The 21,546-nt window shown below is 33.7% G+C and overlaps 1 protein-coding gene and 1 long non-coding RNA gene across 2 annotated transcripts in view; both read right to left on the bottom strand.

Moving 5' to 3' along the window:
- Positions 1–10,000, bottom strand: part of LOC125674927 (uncharacterized) — a 33,484-nt gene extending 23,484 nt beyond the window's left edge. Inside the window, exons 1-4 of the mRNA XM_048912303.2 lie at positions 9,886–10,000; positions 9,381–9,812; positions 6,807–7,157; positions 5,666–5,749 (exon numbers count right to left, since the gene is read on the bottom strand). The gene's annotated coding sequence lies outside the window, so the exon portion shown is untranslated. The remainder of the gene's footprint in view (positions 1–5,665; positions 5,750–6,806; positions 7,158–9,380; positions 9,813–9,885) is intronic.
- Positions 10,001–16,792: 6,792 nt separating this feature from the next.
- LOC130052617 (uncharacterized) lies at positions 16,793–21,326 on the bottom strand. The gene is made up of 4 exons (XR_008800974.1): positions 21,237–21,326; positions 20,688–21,105; positions 20,295–20,484; positions 16,793–16,951 (listed from the first exon to the last, which is right to left on the bottom strand). It is a non-coding gene; the product is annotated as an uncharacterized LOC130052617 (long non-coding RNA).
- Between the last annotated feature and the right edge of the window lie 220 nt (positions 21,327–21,546).

Below are 21,546 nucleotides of genomic sequence, written 5' to 3'. Positions count from 1 at the left end.
AGTATCCATACTTCTGTTGGTTGAATATAGGTTAGGCCTATGGTCGGTGGTTACGACCTTTGAGCAGAGAGGGATCTTTATCGTGTCACACACCCTATGACATTGGGCCTCGGTTTTTGTGGTCTCATCCGAAGGGTCATCATATTTAATCGCCTCTTACGACAAGCAAGGTGTATTGAGGACCTATTCTAATCCGGATCCCTACGAGAATCCATGAGTAAAAATCTGTATAAAATAAAGTCCTTACTATAAGGAATCTATATGCAGAATTTGAAACCCCTACCATAAATAGTTTGGAAGATATTTAGTAGGATAAATTTTCTTTAAATTAGGCCAAACACTAAGGTCACAAAATTAAAAACTTTGGTATCGAAGACAAGATTTTGTAGCTATTACTATGTGTAGTTATTACTATGACTACGTGTGGTTTTTACTATGACTATGTGTACAAATGTAGCTATTACTATGACTATGTGTAGTTATTACTATGAATATGTGTAGCTCTTACTATGACTATGTGTAGCTATTACTATGACTATGTGTAGTTCTTACTATGACTATGTGTACAAATGTAGCTATTACTATGACTATGTGTAGTTATTACTATGACTATGTGTAGCTATGACTATGACTAGGTGTAGCTATTACTATGACTATGTGTATCTATGACTATGACTATGTGTAGCTATTACTATGATTATGTGTAGTTATTACTATGACTAGGTGTAGCTATGACTATGACTATGTGTAGTTATTACTATGACTAGGTGTAGCTATTACTATGACTATGTGTAGTTATTACTATGACTATGTGTAGCTATTACTATGATTATGTGTAGTTATTACTATGACTATGTGTATCTATTACTATGACTATGTGTATCTATGACTATGACTATGTGTAGCTATTAATATGACTATGTGTAGCTATTACTATGACTATGTGTAGTTATTACTATGACTATGTGTAGTTATTACTATGACTATGTGTAGCTATTACTATGACTATGTGTATCTATTACTATGACTATGTGTAGCTATGACTATGACTATGTGTAGCTATTACTATGACTATGTGTATCTATTACTATGACTATGTGTATCTATTACTATGACTATGTGTAGCTATGACTATGACTATGTGTAGCTATGACTATGACTATGTGTAGTTATTACTATGACTATGACTATGTGTATCTATTACTATGACTATGTGTAGCTATTACTATGACTATGTGTAGTTATTACTATGACTATGTGTAGCTATTACTATGACTATGTGTAGTTATTACTATGACTATGTGTATCTATTACTATGACTATGACTATGTGTAGCTATTACTATGACTATGTGTAGCTATTACTATGACTATGTGTAGCTATTACTATGACTATGTGTAGTTATTACTATGACTATGTGTAGCTATGACTATGACTATGTGTATCTATTACTATGACTATGTGTAGTTATTACTATGACTATGTGTAGCTATTACTATGACTATGTGTAGCTATTACTATGACTATGTGTAGTTATTACTATGACTATGTGTAGCTATTACTATGACTATGTGTAGCTATTACTATGACTATGTGTAGCTATTACTATGACTATGTGTATCTATTACTATGACTATGACTATGTGTAGCTATTACTATGACTATGTGTAGCTATTACTATGACTATGTGTAGCTATTACTATGACTATGTGTATCTATTACTATGACTATATGTAGTTATTACTATGACTATGTGTAGCTATGACTATGACTATGTGTAGCTATTACTATGACTATGTGTAGTTATTACTATGACTATGTGTAGCTATTACTATGACTATGTGTATCTACTACTATGACTATGTGTAGTTATTACTATGACTATGTGTAGCTATTACTATGACTATGTGTAGTTATTACTATGACTTTGTGTAGCTATGACTATGACTATGTGTAGCTATGACTATGACTATGTGTAGTTATTACTATGACTATGTGTAGCTATGACTATGACTATGTGTAGCTCTTACTATGACTATGTGTAGTTATTACTTTGACTATGTGTAGCTATGACTATGACTATGTGTAGCTCTTACTTTGACTATGATTATATGTAGTTATTACTATGACTATGTGTAGCTCTTACTATGACTATGTGTAGTTATTACTATGACTATGTGTAGTTATTACTATGACTATGTGTAGCTATTATTATGACTATGTGTAGTTATTACTATGACTATGTGTAGTTATTACTATGACTATGTGTAGCTCTTACTATGACTATGTGTAGTTATTACTATGACTATGTGTAGCTAATAATATGGCTACATGTATGTGTAGTTATTACTATGACTATGTGTAGTTATTACTATGACTATATGTAGCTATTACTATGACTATGTGTAGTTATTACTTTGACTATGTGTAGCTATTACTATGACTATGTGTAGTTATTACTATGACCGTATGTAGCTATTATTATGACTATGTGTAGCAATTACTATGACTATGTGTAGTTATTACTATGAATATCTGTAGTTATTACTATGACTATGTGTAGTTATTACTATGACTATGTGTAGTTATTACTATGACTATGTGTAGTTATTACTATGACTATGTGTAGTTATTACTATGACTATGTGGTAGCTATTACTATGACTATGTGTAGCTATTACTATGACTATGTGTAGTTATTAATATGACTATGTGTAGCTAATAATATGACTACATGTATATGTAGCTATTACTATGACTATGTGTAGTTATTACTATGACTGTGTGTAGCTATTACTATGACAATGTGTAGTTATTACTATGACTATGTGTAGCTATTATTATGACTATGTGTAGCAATTACTATGACTATGTGTAGTTATTACTATGACTATGTGTAGTTATTACTATGACTATGTGTAGTTATTACTATGACTATGTGTAGCTATGACTATGACTATGTGTAGTTATTACTATGACTATGTGTAGCTATTACTATGACCATGTGTAGTTATTACTATGACTGTGTGTAGCTATGACTATGACTATGTGTAGTTATTACTATGACTATGTGTAGTTATTACTATGACTATGTGTAGCTATTATTGTGACTATGTGTAGCTATTACTATGACTATGTGTAGTTATTACTATGACTATGTGTAGCTATTACTATGACTATGTGTAGTTATTACTATGACTGTGTGTAGCTATTACTATGACTATGTGTAGCTATTACTATGACTATGTGTAGCTATTACTATGACTATGTGTAGCTATTACTATGACTATGTGTAGCTATTACTATGACTATGACTATGTGTAGTTATTATTATGACTATGTGTAGTTATTACTATGACTATGTGTAGTTATTACTATGACTATGTGTAGCTATTACTATGACTATATGTAGCTATTACTATGACTATGTGTAGCTATTACTATGACTATGTGTAGTTATTACTATGACTATGTTTAGCTATTACTATGACTATGTGTAGCTATTACTATGACTATGTGTAGTTATTACTATGACTATGTTTAGCTATTACTATGACTATGTGTAGTTATTACTATGACTATGTTTAGCTATTACTATGACTATGTTTAGCTATTACTATGACTATGTGTAGCTATTACTATGACTATGTGTAGTTATTACTATGACTATGTGTAGTTATTACGATGACTATGTGTAGTTATTACTATGACTATGTGTAGCTATTACTATGACTATGTGTAGCTATTACTATGACTATGTGTAGCTATTACTATGACTATATGTAGCTATTACTATGACTATATGTAGCTATTACTATGACTATGTGTAGCTATTACTATGACTATGTGTAGTTATTACTATGACTATGTGTAGTTATTACTATGACTATGTGTAGTTATTACTCTGACTATGTTTAGCTATTACTATGACTATGTGTAGCTATTACTATGACTATGTGTAGTTATTATTATGACTATGTTTAGCTAATACTATGACTATGTGTAGTCACAGTATCGATTTATTTTTTGCCTGATGGTGTAATCTACTTTTTACTTTAATCATGAAAATATCGTATTTTTTTTAAATTTAAGAAGTAAATGTCTAGTTTCCTGTTATAGTTATAATGGTATAAAAACTATAGAAACAAGTCGCTGCGATAATTGTCGAATCGGATGATACAGAATTGCTTTTCATTGTTTTGATATCCTCATAACAGAAATGGTTATTAGGGCTTTCCACCTTTTTGTGGAAAGTCCTATTGTTATTGTTCTGTTTATTATTAGGGCTTTCCACCTTTCTGTGGAAAGTCCTATTGTTATTGTTCTGTTTATTATTATTATTAGTATTATTATTTTCCTGCCGTCAAAAAATTTTTTCGTCTTAAGACTTATTGAAAAACTTTATAGTCCATCATATAGTAGTTCTTGAGAAACGAATACAGTTCACCCAACGTAATTGAACTTTGACCCCTTACGGAGTTATTTGACCTTTTGCAGAAATCATTGTTAGCGCTTCTACTTTGTAACCGTAAATAATAGGAGGATGAAACCTTTTCTAAAACATAGAGGGTAATTAGTAGAAGCGAAAGATTTAAAATGAAGGGATTTGGTGTCCCCTAAAGGGAGTTAATGCCTCTTTATGTTTTGCAATTTATTCGTAAAACATGTCGAGCTTGAGCATGGTTTGTCGTAGAGACATGAGACCAACTGGAATAGGATCGGTGACCTTTGACCTTGAAAATTGGGTCAAGGTCAAAAGGTCAAGGTCATCAGAAAAGAGGAAAAAATAGGACTTTTAAACTCTCTTTCCTGCTTAAGATAGCGTTGAAATATTATATGGGTATCTATTGACTTCTTGATTGGTTTTGATAGTATGCATTACAACTTTGAACTTTGACCCTTCTGTGAATTTCGGAGACTCGCGTCGAAAACCTTGTTATCGCTACTCCTACTTAACGGAAAGTCATAGAGACACGAAACCTTCGCTAATGAATTCACAGTAAAACCCTCTTGCAAAGAAAAAATAATCAAATGGATGCGAAAACCCTTAAGCATAGTTATTGTCCCTGAAAGTCTCCAATATCATTATCAAAGCCTATAACTTTTATATTAATATAGATAGAGACATGGGACCACTTGCTTTAAGATTGATGACCTTTGACGTTCAAAATGATGTCAAGGTCAAGGTCATCATCAAAATTATTTTTGTTCCATTTTAAAGGTCTTTCAAAGGATTTTTAGCATTGAGTAACTAACCGAAAGTAACCGAAAACCCCAAAACAAATTATTGCCCCTGAATGTCTTGATTAACGTTTTTAAGCTGATAGCTTTTACATTAATATAGATAGAGACATGGGATCACTTGCATTAAGAGCGATGACCTTTGATTTTCAAAATGAGGTCAAGGTCAAAGGTCAAGGTCATCGTCAAAATTATTATTTAAATTTTCAAGGTCGTTTTGAGTTTCGTACATCATCTTAGATATTCTTAAATATCTTTTTTAAAATCATTGTAGGTGGAAAGCCCTCTAATTGTTCGCGAACAATTAGGATTACTAGTATTATGTTTATATTTGGTTATTTAACTAGGTCATCTGCTTGTCAGAGTTTATATAGATATATATATGTATAGACAGTGATACATGTGAAATTGGACATTACAGCACCTGGTGAGGTCGTCGTTGGAGAATTTTCCGACCTGCATCTACCTTCACTGGCTTTCCCACATGTAACAGCTAACGTTTGATTTGCTGGAATAATAGAAACCATAAATTAATTCCCTTGAAATATATTGACGGTTTATTTAAAGCAAACTTATTTCGAAAGTATTCGTTTTCGTTTAAACCTTAAATTTTAACGCTTAATTATGGTGTGTAAAACGTTGCAATATTCGATAATTTTGTTATTCATATGCGAAAATCTTGATTTATATTCGATAATTTTTATATTTAGATGTGAAAAATTGTGATGTATATTTGACAGTTTTAATATTCATATGTAAAAATCTTGATTTATATTCTATAATCTTGTTATCTATATTCGATGTTTTTTAAATCTATATTTGATAATCTTGTTATTCATATTCGATAAATCCTGATATTAATATTCGTTAAATTTTTATATTATTCATAAGCGAAAATCTTGATTTATATTCAATAATCTTGTTAATTACATTCATTAATTTGAACACGATTATCGAATATAAATAAAAAATTATCGAATATAAATGACAAGATTATCGAATATAAATCAAAATGTATGCGTGTCAATATCAAGATTATTGAATATATATCAAAAGTTTCACACACACACACACACACACACACACACACACACACACACACACACACACACACACACACATATATATATATATACAAGTCAATCCATATATCATATGGATATGATTATATGATATAACCCCGATATCAAGAAAAAAGAATTTATTGAATATATATATATATATATATATATATATATATATATATATATATATATATATATATTAAGATTATGGAATATACATTAAAAATTTTCGCATATAGATATCAAGATTGTCCAATTTACATAAATATTTTTGCATATGAATATCAACATTATCGAATATAAATCAAGATTTTCGCTTATAAATCAAAGTTTGTATAATATTGCGACGTTTTACACGTCATATTTAATATAAATGTCGTAGAAAAAACACCTAGGTTTCCAATTTTACCCGTTTATTCAAAGATGAAAATACCGTAAGCTGTCACAATCACTCGATAAGACCTAGAGAGGAACATGTTTGGTCATTTCTGTTTGACTTACATATAATTCCAACCCAGAATCATCCCCTGGATTCACTTTGATAGAGGACATTAAACGTCTGCTCCATTGTAAAACATTTTCTAATCCTGTACCTGTTATTGTCTTGATGTGTCAATCTTTTCACAGCACTACAATTTTCAAGGTTGTGAAATGATACATTAGCAGTACCAACTAATTGAATATCTATGGCAACTATTTGAACCGGTTCCGTTTCATTCGTCACGCTAATTTTGCAGACTAGATCACCGTTAGAATGATGAGAAAAATCCGGATACTCCTTGGATTGTATATAGAGACTTCCAAAATTCCTTACTGTATCACCCGCCGCTGATAATTCCGCGATTTTACTTTCTGAAATATAAAAAAAAAATGCAGTATGTGGATTTCCTATTTCATAGTTCATATATTATGTTTTTTCTTGATACTTGAAATTTCCATTTGATATTATACAGTAAAAGTATATCATTGAGGGAGTCAACAAAATTCAGTACCCGAAGAGCAAGTCTATTTTCAAAGGATAGGGAAATTTGAAATAGGCTTGCTCTCAGGGAACCTGGGATCTTGCTGACTTCCTCAATGATGAAAAGGTGAAGAGAAGGAACAGAGATACACTTTAACCGATATTATACCGATACAAACAATCAAACCTTTACAAAAACCTTGAAATAAAGACAATATTTAAAACCAAGAGTTGCAAGATCCACTCGCCATGATTGCTATCGTTTGCTACCATAAAGAAGTAGGTACCGTTTCTAAAGTCATCTGGCCCAAAATATCGATGATTTCACTTGGAGCTCAAACCCTGGCATTCAAATAAGGAATAGATTAGCAAACCCAAAATTCGCTCAATTTGATCAGCAACATGATTTGTGTCAAATGACAAGAACTTGAAGTTGGCATAAAATTGCAAAAATGCCATTTTCAATGAAAATATCCACAAATTCAAGTGGTTTTCCTTTCAGAAAACATACAGCGCATGCGTCGAGCAAATTCATATTCAAGCATGTCTTTCATCTTAAAATGATACACAATATATATAATTTTCATTTTGCTCGACAAATGCGCACATCTTTTCCTGAGCAATAATCGGTATGACATTTTACAGTTTTCAGGCTTATTTTGAGAAAAAGGCGGGAAATGTCTTGTTCGTGATGTCATAATGCTATCCATTTAGGAATATCATTCTGATTTTGTTGACATAATATACCTGGCATATATTTTACTTAAAACCCTGATTAAGTTTAATTCCAGACACATTTTATAGAGAGAAAATTTTTGGGCCTTTTTATGTAGACAATCGTACCTTGTTCTTTGTTCATATAACTCGTGATGATAACAAATATTCATGACTCCATTTGGAATAAATCAGAACTTTTCATATGATAAAATTAAATTTATAAGTGTTCCGAATAAGTTTGTATCAGTTCATCAAACTGACATTTTTGCCTGCAAATCAATCATTTTACGATGAATTTCAAGAAATCAGCAAAATATAACGATTTGCAATGAAATTAGTGAAAAGTCAGTAGAGGCATTATAGCTAAAGTTATATGAGATCATGTGTAATATTAATGGTATGAAAAAAAAAGTGTTTACTTTGCAATAGGGATTGCAATCTATTGTAAATATGGATCATTCTTTATTTTTAATACATACAGCCACCTGTCGAAAGTTTATAGACAAAATTGCGAATCTAAATTCCAACTTCACGGAATTGGCTTTTTGTTGTTGTAAATTCTATACATAATTAATGGGGATTCCGTATGCAAGTACAAGGTCTTGTGTCGTCATATGTTGGCATTGTTTGATGATCGTCTGGTACAAGCTTCTGAATGTAGATATGTGAAAGTCTAAACATTTATCGCCAGTCGTGACACAAATTATCGTAGACAGTTACAGACAAACGGGAAATTATTCTGAAACTGCTAGGGTATTGAAAATGGACCGGAAAACTGCGTATCCTGTAGTAAAACGGTGTGAAAATCGGGACGCCCCAGGAAAATGTACGTTAGAGACGAGCGCCAACTATTGTGGCTTGTAAAACTTAATCGTACCACTCCATTAAAAGACATAACATGACAATTTAATCAAGGTAGGCAAGTTTCTGTATCTGAAAGATCAATTCATCATTATTTGTCCATAAATTAGTACCATCGACATGTATGCAGGACGAAATTTAGGATTCAGGAACAAAGTAGGAAAAATCGTGTGGCATGGGCGAGAGGAAAACGACGATGGGCTGTTGACCATAACTGGTCAAGAGTGATCTTCTCTTATGAATGTAAAGTTGTTTGAGGACAAAAACAATCGAGTTTCTACATTCAGAAGCTTGTACCAGACGATCATCAAACAATGCCAACATATGACGACACAAGACCTTGTACTTGCATACGGAATCCCCATTAAGTATGTATAGAATTTACAACAACAAAAAGCCAATTCCGTGAAGTTGGAATTTAGATTCGCAATTTGGACATTGACGTCCGCCATTTGTCTACAAACCTTTGGCAGTTGGCTGTATCAAGGGTTCCTGAAATTTGAATATGATAAAGCAAATTGGTTACAAACATTTACTTTTAATGCAGAAATAATCCATCTTCATGTAGTTATTCTCAGAAGGAAAAATCTGGTTGTCGCAATAGGAAGATACCACCATTCGTTGCACCCGAATACTTTGAGGGCATTTATGATGGCCTGTACATATTCTCTGTGCCTCGTAGGTGTAGGAATCATTGACAATGTTGCGGTATAACACCTTGCAGTCTTTTGTAGCGTCTACTACGCAGCACCTGTTGTAGAAGTTGTAGTCTGTGGTGGAGAGAACTTGAGAGCAGTTCTGTGACGTCGGTTTGGTGACTGCTTTTACTGCTGACACGGCTATCACACTGTCAGGATCAATACATTCGGAATGAATTGTGGAATAGTCTGATATCCCCGAAGAATAGCAAGCACTATCACAGAAAAATGGCTCGGGTAAAACTTCTTGCGAGGATCCAACCAGGAAGTCTACAAAATACTAACCTTTATAACAGGTGTTTAATGGTAAATAAAAGAAATTGAAAATAGCATCTCAACATACCTGTAAGTATAAATAAAATAAAGTAAAATGCCGTGAACAATCTCAGTCCCATCATAACAACAGTTTTATAGTACATACACTACATGTTACTGACTATTGAGAATTAGAAGAATTTATCTTATCAGGAATATTGATTTTAAACAAATATGAATATTTGTATCATATCACAAAGGTCTCTGTGTGATAGACTGTAAAATGCCTGTGTTGTGTGTTACATGACCAGACCTGGAGCTGCATTTGACGACTTTAGATATTGGCTAGGTAGTGAGAAATGTCCTCTGTATTGTACAGTGACAATGTATAGTAAACTCTAGAGAATACCGAAAATTAGTTAACTTCAAGGGATTTCAACTACATATTAATACTGTATAAGTAATTTACGAATCCTACAATGTATATACAGAGTTCAAAGTACATGTACAATGGAGTAATCCTAGTGCACTATCTGAGTCTCATTTGCAATATGTACTATATAGAATAGCGCATATCTAACAGCGACAAAAGTTTCAAAATATTAATCCTTCTAAACAGCATACTGGGTAATTATTGTAATAGCAGCACAATCGTGATATTCTCTCAGTTTACATGTTGACACAAAATATCGTTTCTACGTGCCTCTTCTGTTATACTATATAGGCTAGAACGAGTTTGAATTAATTCTCTCTTTACAACTCTGATCCTTAAACTTTTTAAAAGTACAACTTCCAAGAGTATGTAACATGTGGCAAATGAAAGGTGAAGATAATGTACGTGATCAATCTCATAACTCCTATAAGCAATGCAAAATAGAGAGTTGGGCAAGCACAGATCCCTGGATATACCAGAGGTGGGATAAAGGTGCCTAGGGGGAGTAAGCATCCTCTGTCGACCGGTAACACCCGCCGTGAGCCGCATATCTTGATCAGGTAAACAGAGGTATTCGCATTCAAAATCAGTGTGCAAAGAACGGCCTAACAATCGGTATGAAACACGTCATAGGAGTTATGAGATTGATCACTGGTTCATGATACATTATCTAAAAACAAGAAGGGTCGTTAGGCGCTGTCCTGCGTACTAGTCTTCTATAAATGTCATGAAACGCTTCCCACACAGTCTGTAACAGTAAAATTTGAAATGATGGAGAACCATTGAAGCGTGTCTGGGTCTTTCATTGTTTCCTTTAACTAAGATCAGTTTTAAAACAAATTGTAATTGTGGTACAATTACATGTTCTTGTAGTACGGGAACTTGAACATTTTCTCTTAATCGATTGATTGTTTGTAAAAAAAAAAAAAAAAAAAAAAATAAAAAAAAAAATAAAAAAAAAAATACATGTATGCTATAAAAATCATATATAATATTAATTTACAGGAAATCTAATATGTGACTGAAGTCGTTAGTAAGTTTAAACATGCATTAATTTTTAATACATCGTCTTTGCTTTATTTTTCTTTATGTTTTAATAGCAGAAATAAACCCAAACGGCTATGGGCTTAGTAGACCCGCATTTTCATATATCAAAAACTTTAATTCATGATGAATTCAGAAGGCAGTGCACTTAGTACCGATTTTCTGTGATGTGCCAGACATATCTGACTATAATTAATCTGACATTATGATTATAAATGATTATATCATTTATTGGTGGAATGATATTAAGTTAGTATAGATACGAGTTTACTATATGTATATCCTCGATAGAATCTGCATCTAGCCTGGTTGACTTTTCGCTCAAATACCTTTATGTATTTGGCTCTAAAATTTTGACAAAACATTTGTTGTACAATTCGAATAGTTATTACAAATTATAGATAAGAATTACAACAAACTCGGTCTGTTTGTTGAATTCAAAAGAATACATCGTCAGCAATTCCTGATCATTAATTTGGAGGAAGAAATGAACATTTTCTCGTCATTTTTACGACAGCTGAAACGTGGGAAATTCAAATGGAAGTTTCCTTACAGAGAATGTATTGTACGATACTGGACTCGTCTACTATCAATAGACAGAACAGAATACTAAACATGTGTTTTACAGCTGTTTTATGGGACATGAATCAGTATATATACAATAAATCTAACTGGGCATTACAAATCACCTATTGGAATATTTAGATCTTGATAATTATGAGAGTGGCAGGCTAGTAAAAAGTAAATAACTTTTCTCGGTTACGTTTATATAATGGTATAAAAACAAAGAAATATATATTTCTATGAGCATTCCAAAATATCGAATGTCTCTGCTCGCACAATTTACAAAAAAAGTGGTATACTTCCAATTAGAATAGAAATGGGCGATTCAAAGGAGAGGTATTAAATGACAGAATATGTACATGTGTGTGTGTATGATAGCAGTCACTTTTACTACATTGAATTGAATTGAAAATATACAAAAGGGATTAGTTACAAGCTTACATATGTAAGTTCTAGCAACTTTGAAAACCTCTCCCGTATACAAAATATATCATGTTATACATGTACAAATAAAGATTGTCGTACCAATTGTCGTACCACAAAAACATAATACTCGATATAATATACTATCATAATAATATACAATATGTGTATAGGTTTACGTATACCGGTATGTAATCAGGTAAAATGAAAAACATATTTAAAATATGATATGTATGTCTGATTAAAATCTGTTAGAGTTCTTAATAAACTTCTGGACTGCTTTGAAAATATATAAATTTACATCATTTGAAAAACATTTATAATAAAAGGTGGGTATCGACAACAGCAATACCATTTAGTTGAAGCAATTTATTTGAAAATAAAATAATTTCTTGCTTGAGTGTAACTTTTGTATACAAAGAAGAAATGATGGACATCTTCAAAACGACCACATATACAATTTGGAGAGGCAAAGATGTTTTTACGATAGAGATCATTATTAAAGACGGTGAAGACAAGTGTAAATTATCATAATCGTTTATTTTTGAGTTGGCGATTGTGGCCATGACCTACATAATACAAACAATATACTTAATTGTAAATTAATTGTTATAACATTAATCCTTATAAACCTTATCCTTATAATCCTTATCCTTATAAACCTTATCCTTATAATCCTTATAAACCATGTAGTCCTTATCCTTATAAAACCGTATCCTTATCTTATTATTTCTTTATCATATCTATTTATCGTCCGATGGATCGAGTGTTTTGAATCTTCATTTCATCATACGGAATGTTGTATCTATAACAACACATGCTCAATAATAAATTATTTACTTACCTATACACAATAAGTTTTTTTTAAGTTTTTTTAAATTGCAAAATCATTTAATATAATATTAGCACAAAAAAGTATAATCTTATTGTTGCAGAAAAAGGTCCATTTGGTAAGCTTAAAGCAATGTTCCATTTATTGACATGTCAAAATGATATCTTAATTATTCTGAACAAATTATTCAAGGAATTGTACTTGAATACTACCAGGATGTAGAATACTTGGATCACTGCATTGGGCTGTTGAATTGTACACGAATAACGGTTTCAATTCAGAATTATTCTCATGCCGTGAAGACAGACATTGGCAGCTTTATTGCCTCCTGTAATAAATTTTATGGACTCCATGAATTGCATTTTGTAAATCAATACATGTTCTTTAATTTAAAGGACATGAAAGTTAGAGAGCCTTGATACGTCCTGTGTAGATGATGGTCTACCAGATTCGATTTTGCATGATTTTCGATTTCAAAATAGAAAGCCTTAACGTATACAATGAAAAAATAGGAAGACTTTTTGGGTCACTTTGTCTGAGTGTACATGTATGAATACTTATAGTCTCATTTTCGGGAGGACCTGTCTCTTGACATCCAGAAATTTGACAGATAGTGTTATATAAGATAATCGAATCCAGTATATATTATCTATTGACTATCTGACCAATCCTTAAAGATTGTAGAATGAAATTTGATGGTGTAGTTTCTGAAATAAGGAAGTGACAAATAGTTTTCACCAGTCATAATCACGAAACCTTATCAAACAGAGGGAACCTTATCGAACAGATGGAACCTTATCAAACAGACGAAACCTTATCGAATAGATGAAACCTTGTTAAACAGATCAAACCTTATCAAATAGACGAAACCTATCAAACAGATGAAACCTTATCAAACAGACGAAACCTTATCAAACAGGTGAAACCTTATCCATGTACCATGATTTTATGACATCATTTGCAACGTTTCTAAGAGTCAAGAATTGTCTTAACTGTTCTGCGAACACACTCAGCATGAATATCTCAATTTACATTTGATATCTTAATTTACATCTAATTGATTGAAATTTACATTTAATATCTCAATTTACATAAATATCTCAATTAACATTTAATATTTCAATTTTCCTTGGGTCAACATCAATGTGACATCTAAAGCAACTTTCGGGGAGAAATATCGTTTTAGAAACCTTTAAATGATCCTTTATGAAAGCTGTTAGATTTTTTCTCTACATAGGTTACCAGAAGGAATGAGTTACATTGAATCATTGTGGATAAAAAGTACATATTTCAGTGATGAAACGTTTTTTGAAAATTGGAAAGCATTAGTGATTTGAGGACTCTCAATATACGCATTGGCGATACTTTCTGGACAACTAGAATACTGTGTCATGTAATGGTGTGCAATAGCATTGTAAATTCCCCATAGGGCACAACACCTCTTATTAGAATAAATACTGAGTAGTTTTTAAATTGTCCCATTGCTAAGTCGAAAATGTATGCACACCATACATGTATATGACGATAGTCTAAACGTTATTTATTGCATTGAATATGGATTATGGATGTTGCCCATCACAGGCTCTTTAAACCAGCACGGACCAGTTCCTTAAGCTCCAATTTACAAACAAAGGAATAGATGCCGTCAACATAAGCAACATTCTTCGCCATAAAAGGGTTCGGTCGTGTATTCCAACTTATTTCAAGTTCAAGTCTACACCCTGTATTTCCCACAGTTATACTTCTACTATTGCAGCCAAACTTTTTAATTATAAACAAACTTTGCAGTGCCTAGATATAGACCATCTTATACGTAACCCACCAACGTGTTCTTCATCTTCTTTCAACTATAGTCCAGCTGGACATGTCATTACTGGTGATGTTGATATATAGTCCAGCTGGACATGTCATTACTGGTGATGTTGATATAGTTGAAAACGAGGACCCCAAGTCACATATTCTAAAAGGTCCTAAATACAGAGATTAATTGGCGACAGAACTTCATCTCCATTATGAATTCTGTCGAAGATTATGCCAGCCGATGGGCTAAATATGAAAAAGAAGAACTTGATACATTGTCAGAATGGGTTAGAAGCATAAGAGGAATATCAAAATCCCGCATTCGACATATGAAAAGAAAAGTACGCACCATCTATCCTTCTGTGTTTAGTAAGTGATAAAAGAATTAGATAGGTTACATGAGGAATATGTTTTTGTTCCAGCTGACAAAGCTAGTTTTATTACAACTGTATTTTCAACGAACTTGGCATTAATTCCACTTTTGGTAATTGTACTTATACTCTAACTGCACTTTCAAGAGATGAAATTCTTCAAAACCATGCTTCAGTTTTGGACACATTTCATATCCCAGTCAATGGGTCGAATGAATATGAGTTACCGTATCTATACTGGATTCCTAAACTACATAAAACCCCTTACAAACAAAGATACATTGCTAGATCCAGTAAGTGCTCTACCAAGCCCCTATATTTGCTCCTCACGAAAATATTAACAGCTGTGAAGGAGAAACTTCAAACTTACTGTGCGATTACATATGCCAGAAGTGGTGTTAATCAAATGTGGATTCTAAAAAACATTTAGTAAACTTGAAATCGCAGAGTTTTCCCCAAATAAATAACATTAAAACCTATGACTTTTCAACACTATACACGACCATTCCTCACGATAGATTAAAGACTAGACTCTTTGATATCATAGACAGTTGCATCTTCAACAAAAATATAAATAGGGAATATTCATATTGTAACGAAACCGAGGGTATGGGGTAGTTACATAATCATATAATCATGGGCCGCTGTTTATCGTTTAATAAATTGTCAAGGTAGAAATGGTTACTTTGGTTGACCACAATTTATGACGAACGATGACCAATTGAAGGTCCACTTTGAAATAATATCTTCACTTGATAGTCATATGTATAAGAATAATATTCTATAAATTTTATAACATTTATTGCGACGATCCTTTGGTCAAATTGTATATACACATACAATGGTAACTCGTTTGGTTGGTACAACGTTGTTTAGATAAGTATACAGTGACGAACCCATCCAGGACGTTCCTATTACTAAAAGAGCTTGTAAATTGAATATGTGGTTACATGTAACCTAAACTTGGTACTATTTGGTACCTACCACTGTCTTATTTCTGAAGTGTACCGAGTCTCTCTCTGCAGTTGACTGATCTTCTCTCTCCAAACAGCTGTCTTTTATTTACATCGGTTGTTGTTATGACGTAGTAACGTTTCAAACTGATAACGTCATACGTTTATCTGAGTTAGCGCGTTAAATTTGTAAATATTACTTAATAATGTTGTACCAATATAAACATAATAAACATAACAAATTTTATAACAATATGTGAATCAAAGCAATCAAGTTCAATAAAATCAATTGTAGTTCGTTTCTATTGTTCATATTTTGCTTATAAATGACTTTAGAAGTAGTTTTAAACATCGGGTTCAGGGTTCATAATATTCTATCATAAGCGGTTAGTCTGAATGATAATCACAACATTGTAACAAACGATATGGATTTAATTGGATAATTCTAAAGTTACATCTGCTATCAGGTCAGTTTAATGTTGTATAGGTATAAAGTGGTGTATTTAATGAGTGAAGTCCTGAACCGTAACAATATCTAGTGATCAGTCATTCAAAAACTTACTTTGTTAAACACCACTCTGATTCCACGAACAAGTACTCTGATGTTGAAATAAAAACATATGATAGAGTTCCTCATTGACAATATCTTCGTGGTCTTTGGTGATCAGGTCTTCCAGGAGTCTGTTGGAATTCCCATGGGCACGAATTGTGCTCCTTTGTTAGCTGACCTGTTTCTATATTCATATAAAGCATAATTTATTCAAAAACTTCTACGTGAGAAGAAAAAATCTCTCGCTGTGGCCTTCAATTCGACATTTCGATATATCGATGACGTTTTTTTTTTATTAACAGTAATAACTTTCATTCATATGTCGATTTGATATATCCCTGTGAGCTCGAAATAAAAGACACCACAGAGTCGTCCACTTCTGCTTCATACTTAGATATTTTATTGAAAGTAGACATTAACTCCAAACTGACAACTCAACTGTATGACAAACGGGATGACTTCAGCTTCTCCATCGTCAACTTCCCATATTTATGTAGCAATATTCCATTATCACCTGCATATGGTGTTTATATATCTCAACTGATTCGATATGCAAGAGCTTGTTCTGTGTATAGTCAGTTTTTAAATCGAGGTAAGCTACTGACAAAGAAGTTGATGGTGCAGGGGTTTCAACAGTCTCGATTGAAGTAAGCATTTCGCAAATTCTATGGTCGTTATAACGATCTAGTTTGTCAATACAACCTATCATTGGGTCAAATGCTGTCTGACGTGGTTCATACCGAGTGTTAAGCCGTTCTTGGCACACTAATTTTGACTGCGGATAACTCCGTTTACCTGATCAGGATATAGGGCTCACTGAGGGTGTGACCGGTCAACAGGGGATGGTTACTCCTCCTAGGCACCTGATCCCACCTCTGGTGTGTCCAGGGGTCCGTGTTTCCCCAACTATCTATTTTGTATTGCTTATAGGAGTTATGAGATTGATCACTGTTCGTTATCTTCAACTTGCATTGAAAGAAAGTATTGGAATAAAAAGAAAAATACCTAGACAACAAACTTAAAAAATTTTTTTTTATAGTACGTATACCATCTAAGGATTGGTCACTCTAAGCACACAAAAAGTACACAAAATAGGATTTATTCAATGATGGTAAATTTTAAATGATTAATGCATGCACGCAGCAATCATACAGAAACAAAAGCAAATTCCATATGTACATTGTGTACAGTATTTATGTTCAAATACATGTATACACTGTGTACAGTATTAATGTATAGATACATGTATACATTGTGTACAGTGTTAATGTACAGATACATGTATACATTTTGAACAGTATTAATGCACATATACAGGTATATACATGTATTGGGAAAAGCACAAAAATGCATGCTTGGTATCATCTTCTACAATATTTGGAATTTTTGACCTTTTCATGATAAATCACGAATAATGGGGCGTTATCTTTGTATGAAAGGTGAAGATAACGAACAGTGATTAATCTCATAACTCCTACAAGCAATACAAAATAGATAGTTGAGCAAATGCGGACCCCTGGGCACACCGGAGTCGGGATCAGGTGCCTAGGAGGAGTAAGTATCCCATGTTGACCGGTCACACCCGCCGTGAACCCTATATACTATTGCTTTTCGACACATGATACTTGGTATTTAATTTTTTAATACATTATTATATACAATGTATGTGAAAAAGAAAAGGCTATAGTCTAAAAATTATCACTGTAAAGACATCCAGTATTTACAGGTGTACATGCATGGCTTCAAAATACATGTAATTAACAAACGCCCTCAAAAGGAGTTAAGATAGATGCATTAAACAATCAACACGGACGGTATAGTACCCCGTGTCCAATCAATTCATGAAATTAACAGATGCTTTGTCTCGATGTAACAAATTGATGAGGGGTCTGCAGTTTTCTTTGAATTTTCACAGTTGATAATCTTGACATTCTGTACTTCAAAATTAAATTTCTGATATAATAAGAAAGTTTCCTTTCACTCTTACGCACACGTTCCTTTTTTATTTTCGCCTCGCTATGAAGATCAATCTTTTCACGTTGGTGTTCCAAGTGAAAATACAAAGACAGACGACTGAACGGTGAGCGTATGTTGAACGCTTTGTGAACGGTGAGGTGACAGAGGACGTTTTGGTTCTTCAACATGTGGGAAGGCATTATACATCTAAGTCAGGTTATGACAGGCTAATGAAAAATCATACTACCCTGTTTTCCCAATACTTGTATTTCATATTAATGTAGTTATTGAATTAGGGCTCAAAATTAAATGTCATCCATTTGTGTAGGTGTTGCTGCACAAAACATCTCTGAGCAGGTGACCCCTTCTTGATTCCATTTTTTGCCATTTGAGCTAAATCCTCACCACCCCCACACCATCACAGTACCAAGCGAGGTGATATAGACGTTGTGCACAATCAAGAACCCTGTCTGACCTTCTTAAAAATCTACCTTTTATGTTGGGCCATCCACCTTCCCTCTGAGCTATCTACCTTTTCCTGGATCCTGTAGGTTTTAGTCTGAATTTTTTCAGCTACTAACCACGTGTCTTAGTTTCGCATTTACACCCTCTATATGCTAGGCATCATAGTGGCATCTACATGTTGCATATCATTTTTTTCACCAAGTACTCAGTTACATTTGACATATATCCTAAAATTATTCTACACATTTTTACACATGTAATATCACTTCAAATATGGGGTATTTCCATTTTTAAAGAAATTTGACCGGGCCTATAGTGCGAAACTGTCCCCTGCTACCTTTAAAAATCCAGAGATCCCTCCTTATGGTCTTTAACTCCGATTTGTTTTTAGGAATTTGACTTCTTCCGAGTGAAACTACACCAACCTGTCACATTGACTGCCTTAAATTTGTTCGCAATAAACTTTTTAAAAAACTCTACATATCTGTGTCTGATGTTGTCATTTTTGAGTGCTGTGAGCATTCACGATAAGAGCTCTGTGCCTATCAAATTCTATTACATGTGTATATGTAAATTGTATCTATGGTATAAGGGACCTAATATGTAGTGCTACATGATGTACATGTAATCATGACAACCTGTGTAGAAGAAGATGGACTATAGAAAGATGAAAGGACAGAACTGCTCTAAAAATCTAGAAAATTTCATTAACTGTATATTTACATACTCTACATGTATGGACCTGAAATATGCTCTGATTAAGTGACCGACTCTCCAACAAAACTTTTAATCCATGTCATTTTCCAAAATTTGATGATGAAAGCAAAAGTAGTATACACAACAGCTAATTGCCAAAGGGAGGTAATTAACAAACAGACCAGAACTAGTGGTCTCACCCAAAATGAGTAATATGCTTATCTGAAGGCAGGACTCTGTATTTATACAACAAGATACCTCCCTTACCCTCAACTCTAAAACATACATGTACAAGCATCTCCCCCATCTGCACAGTACTTGTAAGAAATTCAAGAATAAAACATAAGGACAACAAACACCTATCGAAGAAACCGAGGCAAAAAACTAAGCTATTTCAAGCCAGGACATACCTATTTCCCTCAACATTCTGCAATCCGAGCTGGTGCACTCCGAGACACTGATGCACCTGCTGGTTCGAGTACAAGTGACCAAAATACACAAAAAACAAGTGGGACCGTCCAAGTCTTGACGAATACTGGGATGCTGTGTGCATGTCCACTGAAGATCTCATCCTCCCAACCAAACTGCGACCTGCCAAGCCTGTAAATCATGTATATGGAATGACGAAGAGGAAATCAACAGCGAAGAAAACATCATTGCTAACGTACATTCCTTAGGCCTACTTCTACAAAATTCTACAGCTCACCAGTGTGCCAGACCTTCAATGACTCTATCTATTTCTAAGAGGCTAGGAATATGTGTGACTATCAGAGCCATTTGCTTACACTGCCATTTCAACTCACCACACATGCAGCTCTACGCAACTGTCAAGAAGACACGAGGACCAAAATCAGGTGCCTTCAATGATAGATTGGTACTGGCCCTCACCAAGTCTAAGATGGGAGTGTCTGGTACACGATTCCTGATGTGCTGCCTCAACATAAATCCACCGGACAGCTGTGGTCTGCAGCGGAAACTCAATCAGATGTGTGACAGGGTGGAGGAAATCAATGTCACATCGATGATCGACAATCAGCGGTATGTCTGGCGTGTCAACCAACTTCTCGGTCGACGAAACGAAGTCCACATCGAGACCGACACATCTTACAACAACAGACCGCAGGCAGGATTCGAGGCAGCAATCCAGAGCTTCTGTCCAGTGGTGGAAAACAACACCTCCGGAAAACTGGTATTGGCCCTCCAAACTACCAATAAGTTATGCTGCAAGAGGAATTGTGAAAATCATAAATAATGCAAAAAGAACTACATGTACAACCCTGAAGACACCATTGCTTCCAGTGAATCAAAATTGTTAAGAAAAAATGTGGACTTTATTCAAAATCATAACATACTTCAACCTCGTTCCATTGCCAGCGATGCCAGTGCTCAGATCCAAAAGACCATAAGGGACTATTCCAGAGAGAATGAAGTACCAATTCAGCACTACCATTGCTTTATCCAGTCTAAGAACCCTGCAAAAAATGTACGACACATCCGACTAAGAATCATGTTATCTACTGGAGAGGACAGAGATGCCTACATGCAGAGACTGGCTACCTGTATCCAAGCCAGGATCCGATGCGAGTTCGTCAAGATTAGGAAACTGTGCCGGACCTACCAGTCTTTCCTGCATCATGCCGAGAATGCAGTACTTAATGTTCT

This window comes from Ostrea edulis, chromosome 3 (genome assembly GCF_947568905.1).
Source record: "Ostrea edulis chromosome 3, xbOstEdul1.1, whole genome shotgun sequence".
In the NCBI taxonomy this organism is placed as follows: Eukaryota; Metazoa; Mollusca; class Bivalvia; order Ostreida; family Ostreidae; genus Ostrea; species Ostrea edulis.
This window is presented reverse-complemented; position numbering and strand designations above follow the sequence as displayed.